We start from the raw sequence: 6,496 nt of genomic DNA, 5'->3' as shown, positions 1-6,496 counted from the left end.
TAAGATTAGAATTTCCACCATGGACTGTTGGCATTCTTGGATTTAATATTAGTAATTCAAATATTTAATGACAACCTTTAAAGCTTATGATATAGTTAAATCCATTTGTCTTTTTCCAGTATGGCTTTCTTCCTTTATGGTTATATTTTTAAAAGCATTTTCTACCCCAATGTCACATAAATATTCATCTAAAGTTTTCTCTAGTAAAGTTTCAATTTTATATTTATATCTTTAATCCGCCTAATGTTAATTTTGGTGTATGCTACACAGTAAGGATCCAACTTCTTTCTTTTCAAATGATAAAACTTTCCCAAATGTAATTCGAAAAATAAACCTTTTGGGGGGCCATTATTTGAAATAAATATTTTAAAGTGCTACATTTGTATTTAAACTTGTGTACTCATTATTCTGCTCCATAGTTGTATCTGATGTGTCTGTCTATCCCTACAACAATAATACCTTTACAAAAATTATTGGAGCTTTAATATGTATTTTAATATTGAAATGTAAAATTGATCATTTTATTCTTGAAAAAAATTGAACACTTTGCACAGATTTGTTCTAGGATATTTTTCTTACTACATCTTGGGAATTGGAAGCACTGGTGAAGAAGTTCCTCTAATAAAAGCCTGGGCTTCAATAATTTTACCAGCAAACACTGGGAAATTTTCCAGCATCAAAAGATTCCAAAGCCAATGAAATTACTGCAAAGCACTAAAAGGATGAACTCCCAACTTATTTTGTAAAACTAGTGTAAATGTTATACTAAAAGATGACATGAAAAGTAGATCAGTCTCATGTCAAAAATATTAAATAAAGACCTATTAAAGGCATTTGATTAAATTCATTGTCTATTCTGAGGATTCAAAGCAAACTAAGAGTACAGGTATCCATTCTTTATCAAATAAAGATAATCTAAAATATCCTACTAAGAGAAAGACAAATACTGTATGATCGAACTTATATGTAGAATCTAAAAAAGCAGAACTCATAGAAACAGAGACTAGAATGGTGGTTGTCAGGGGCTGGGGGTGGGCAGATGTTGGTCAAACTGTACAAACCTCCAATTATAGGATGAATAAGTTCTGGATGTACAGCATGGTGACTATAGTTAATAATACTGTATTTTGTTCTGGAAAGTTGCTAAGAGAGGAGTAGGCTTTAAATGTTACCACCACCAAAAAGAATATTGGTAATTATGTGACATGAGAGAGGTGTTAGCTAAGGCTATGGTGGTAAACATTTTGCAATACGTAAGTGTATCAAATCAACATCTTGTACACCTTAAAATTACACAATGTTATATGTCAATTATGCCTCAAAAAAATCCTATTTAATGGTAAAAGACTAAGTTAAAAACAAGTAACCAGGGCTTCCCTGGTGGCGCAGTGGTTGAGAATCTGCCTGCCAATGCAGGGGACACGGGTTCGAGCCCTGCTCTGGGAAGATCCCACATGCCGCAGAGCAACTAGGCCCGTGAGCCACAATTACTGAGCCTGCGCGTCTGGAGCCTGTGCTCCGCAACAAGAGAGGCCGCGATAGTGAGAGGCCTGCGCACCGCGATGAAGAGTGGTCCCCACCTGCCACAACTAGAGAAAGCCCTCGCACAGAAACGAAGACCCAACACAGCCATAAATAAATAAATAAATAAATAAAAATTAAAAAAACAAAAAAAAACAAACAAAAAAACAAGTAACCAGATCTTATGGCTATTATTTAATATTACTTTAGAAGTTCTAGCTAATGACATGAGTCAAGAAAAATAAGTATATAAGTCTTGGAAAGAGGACTGCCTGAAAAAATATGAAATACTAACTGAAAAACAATTAGAACTAATTAGAGAACTCAGTATAAAAATAAAAATATTAAAATAAATCAATAAATTTCCTTCATATCAACATTAGTAAGCAAAATAGAAAAATCCATAAATACCTAAAAATCTATACACAAATAAAATACTTTGAGACACAAAAGACGACATGCATAAATAGAAAAACAGGTTAAATTTTCAAGTGAAAACAGTCAATATTTTAATGTGTGTGCTCATTTTTGTCGTAAAGTGTTTTAGGGAACAAAATAAAGGGTTGCTGCAGTTTCCAAAATAGCCTTGCTTGATTTATTCAGAATAAATTTACATTATTTTTGCAGGTATTTTCATTTCTTTTTATGTTATATATCCATTAGTTAATCCAGTTATCTTTTGAGTATGTGTGTATCCCCCTCTCCCCACCTTTCTTTCCTTTTCTTTCTATTCTCACTGGCACTGCCCTAGTTCAGCACCTAACTTTTCCACAAGACTTCACCAGTAGCGGCTTTGAAACATCTTCTATGTCCTGAGTTTGGAAGGATAGTTTTGCACCTCCTTTGCCCAACTGCTATTTCACAATCTTGCTAATATTCTGAATACCCACATAAATGGAGTTTCTATTTCCTAATTCTTATACCATGAATATATTCTGCATACGGCTAAAGTAACTTTTCTAAGATACAGATCAGCTGATGTCACTGCCTTCCTCAAAAATCTTTACTAGTTCTCAACTGCCTACAACATGTCATCTGAAGGCTTTGTGGGTTATCATTTGATACCTCTAAGATCAAGATCCAATCCCCCTTTCAGCCACATCCCCCTAAACTCTCCATTCTGTATCTTTTCCCCAGCAAAACTAGGCTTCCCTTTCTCCATAACCATATTTTCACCATCCTTGAAGTCCCAGACTAAACACTACCTACCTCCTTCATGAAAGCTGACCTCACCCCTGTCTGAAATTAAAATTCTTTCTCCTCTTGTGTTCTGATAACAGTTTGTTTGCAAATCTACACCAGCATTTATTCTATCATTCCATTATGAAATATTTATTATATGTGGTTATTTGTGTACTGTATAAATGGTAAGGTCCTTCAGGGCAGAGCTCGTGAAATATTTATACTTATGTTCCCTACCGCACCACAGGCACAGTATCTTGTATTTAGTAAGTAATCAATAAATGTTTGATGAATTTATTAAAATCAGTTAACTTTATGGAATATAAGGGGGTACATATTACTCTCTTCAATTTAATTATAGCTATCATTTTCAGATGTTCAGCATGTTCCACATAATACGCTAAGCAACTTCCATTTTATTCTCACAGCTTGATGAAATAGGCATTATTAGCCTCATTTGTCACACAATATACTAAGCACCTTACATTTCATTCCATTTTATTCTCATACAACCCTATGAACTAGGTATTTAGTGGCCTCATTTTTCAGTTAACCAAGAGAGTGTATCTTGCCTAAAAGTGGTAGACCCACAGTTCAAACCTAATTTGACTCTAAGCCTCTGAGTGTGTGTGTGTGCGTCTCTGTGCACGTGCATGCATGCGCACATGCAAACTAGTAGAAGTAAAGATAGATATCAAGCCCTAAGGATGAAGGAGTGTGATGAAAGTTCCAGAAGAAACATGTACAAGACAATGTGTACAAACATTTCCTACTTTGGAGTCACGAAGAATCACAAAGAAAGAAAAGGGTGGGGGCACTTCTTTTTTTGTTTTCCTCTGGCAAACGGCACTAAACTTGGGAACCAAGAGAGCAATGGTTCAGTATAATTAAGAAAGACTTGGGCAGCGTTGCCGCGCAGCGGCACCATGCTGGTCACCCTGAAGACCCTCCAGCAGCAGACCTTCAAGATCGATATCGACCCAGACGAGATGGTAAGAGCACTGAATGAGACGACTGAATCTGAAAAGGGTAAAGATGCCTTTCCTGTAGCAGGTCAAAAATTAATTTAGCAGGCAACATCCTCAATGATGATACTGCTCTAAAAGAATATAAAACTGATGAGAAAAACTTCGTGGTAGTTATGGTGACAAGACCCAAAGCAGTGCCACCACCAGCACCAGTTACAACTCAGCCATCTAATTCTGCCACCACTACCACAGTTAGCTCCTCCACAGCACCAGCTGTGGCTCAGGCCCCAACCCCTGCCCCCAATTTGGCCCCCACTCTGGCCCCCACTCCCACACCTGCATCTGTCACTCCAGCATCAACGACAGCGTCTTCTGAACCTGCACCTGCTAGGGCAATGAAACAAGAGAAACCTGCAGAAAAGCCAGCAGAAACACCAGTGGCTGCTAGCCCAACATCAACTGACAGTACATCAGGTGATTCTTCTCGGTCAAACCTTTTTGAAGATGCGACAAGTGCACTCGTGACAAGTCAGTCTTAGGAGAATATGGTAACTGAGATCATGTCAATGGGCTATGAACGAGAGCAAGTAATTGCAGCCCTGAGAGCCAGTTTCAACAACCCTGACAGAGCAGTGGAGTATCTTTTAATGGGAATTCCCGGAGATAGAGAAAGTCAGGCCGTGGTTGACCCCCCTCCAGCAGCGAGTACTGGGGCTCCTCAGTCTTCAGTGGCTGCAGCTGCAGCAACTACGGCAGCAATGACTACAACAACAAGTTCTGGAGGACACCCTCTTGCATTTTTACGGAATCAGCCTCAGTTTCAACAGAATCCTTCCCTGCTTCCAGCACTGTTACAACAGATAGGTCGAGAAAATCCTCAGTTACTGCAGCAAATTAGCCACCATCAGGAGCATTTTACTCAGATGCTATATTGAACCAGTTCAAGAAGCGGGTGGTCAAGGAGGAGGGGGTGGAAGTGGCAGTGGAGGAATTGCAGAAGCTGGAAGTGGTCATATGAACTACATTCAAGTAACGCCTCAGGAAGAAGAAGCTATAGAAAGGTTAAAGGCATTAGGATTTCCTGAAGGACTTGTGATACAAGCATATTTTGCTTGTGAGAGGAATGAGAACTTGGCTGCCAATTTTCTTCTACAGCAAAACTTTGATGAAGATTGAAAGGGACTTTTTTTCATCTCACACTTCACACCAGTGCATTACACTAACTTTGTTCACTGGATCGTCTGGGATGACTTGGGCTCATGTCCACATACTTGGTATAAGGTAGTGGATTGTTGGGGGTGGGAAGGGGGGATCTAGGATGCAGGGCGGGGATGAATACCTTGCATGCCTGCTTCAATTAGCAGATGCCACAAATCCACACAGCGTGTAAAATATTGTACAACCAAAAGTCAGCTTTTGCATGTCTTTATTTCTTCTACAAAACAGTAGGTAACTTTTTCTAGGTTTCACTCTTTTTAGTGTACTAGATCCAGAAATTTAGTGTAATGCCCTGCTTTATATTTCTTTGAGTTAACATTGGTTTCAGAAAGAGTCTTTGCTACCTAGAATCTACGGTCCCTATTCTATGGCAACACTGGATAATGGCTTTGTGAAATTGAAAAAAAAAATTGGAGCAACTGTAAACAGAAATGCCAAATTACTGATGGTTATTGTTGCTGCTTCAAATAGGTATACATTTATGTGTAAGAAAGCCCATTCTTTCATGATAAATACTTGGGGTTGAGGGGGGAGAAGGGGAATCTTTTCTTAAAATGAAAATAATTACTGCTATTTTAAATTTCTTGATCATTGAATGTGAGACCCTTCTAACATGATTTGAGAAGCTGTACAAGTATAGGCAGAGTTATTTTCCTGTTTACATTTTTTTTGCTTTGTTTTGGGGGGAAAATTGGTAGGTGTCTAATTACTGTTTACTTCATTGTTATATTGCAGTAGAAAGTTTTAAAACCACAGTTGCATGGTTGCTTTTGATGTATCCCTTTGTGGAATTAGCACTTTGGGGCCAATGGAGAAATGCAGCATTCACCATCCCTGTCTTCCCCTTCCCTCAGCAGAAATGTGTTTGTCAGCAAGTCGTGAATTCCAACTGCTGCCTTTTTTAAAACACACAAAATGCTGATTCAGTTCAAAATTAATGCAAGTGTCTCAAAACTGAGTTTCTGATATTTGTAAATGTTTTTCATTATTAGGTAAGAATGTATGGCTATTAAAGTCATTTAGGATTATTTGCTTTCGAAAAGAGAAGGTGGACAGAACTATAATCTAGCATCTTTTATTGCATTGGACAGACTGGAGAAATCTTTTGGAAGGGCTGGGAGATGCGGCTGGAAAAGTACTTTGGAAAATGTACAATCAAGACATCTCATGGAATATTAAAAGAAAAATCTTAATAGCAAAAAAAAAAGAAAAAGAAAAGAAAAGAAAGACTTGGGCAAAATAGGTAAATTGTATGGTATGTGAATTATATCACAATACAGCTATTAAAATAATTATTTGAGGAGCTGCTTAAAGCACAGATCTATGTGTTCTACCTCAAGGAATTCTGCTTATGCAGATCTGGAGAGGGACACAGGAATCTGCATTTTTAGAAATCACTTCTAGTTAATTCTGATGCAAGAGTTTTTAACTGCTCACATTTTCAGAATCACTGGCATAGAGGGTTAAAAATGCAAAGTCATTATGTTGAGTTTTTCAGGTCACACATCTTCAGTGGTGCCATTCATATTATACGCTACATGAATGTCACCCTATGAAGTTGTCCAGTGCGCAACATGTACGGATGTGAGCAACATCCCCTTAAAAGT

The 6,496-nt window shown here is 37.9% G+C and overlaps 1 pseudogene; it reads left to right on the top strand.

Moving 5' to 3' along the window:
- The first annotated feature begins 3,629 nt into the window (after positions 1 to 3,629).
- LOC137756885 (UV excision repair protein RAD23 homolog B pseudogene) lies at positions 3,630 to 4,926 on the top strand (annotated as a pseudogene).
- Positions 4,927 to 6,496: the final 1,570 nt, after the last annotated feature.

The sequence above is a fragment of the Eschrichtius robustus genome, chromosome X, assembly GCF_028021215.1.
Source record: "Eschrichtius robustus isolate mEscRob2 chromosome X, mEscRob2.pri, whole genome shotgun sequence".
NCBI lineage: Eukaryota > Metazoa > Chordata > Mammalia > Artiodactyla > Eschrichtiidae > Eschrichtius > Eschrichtius robustus.
This window is presented reverse-complemented; position numbering and strand designations above follow the sequence as displayed.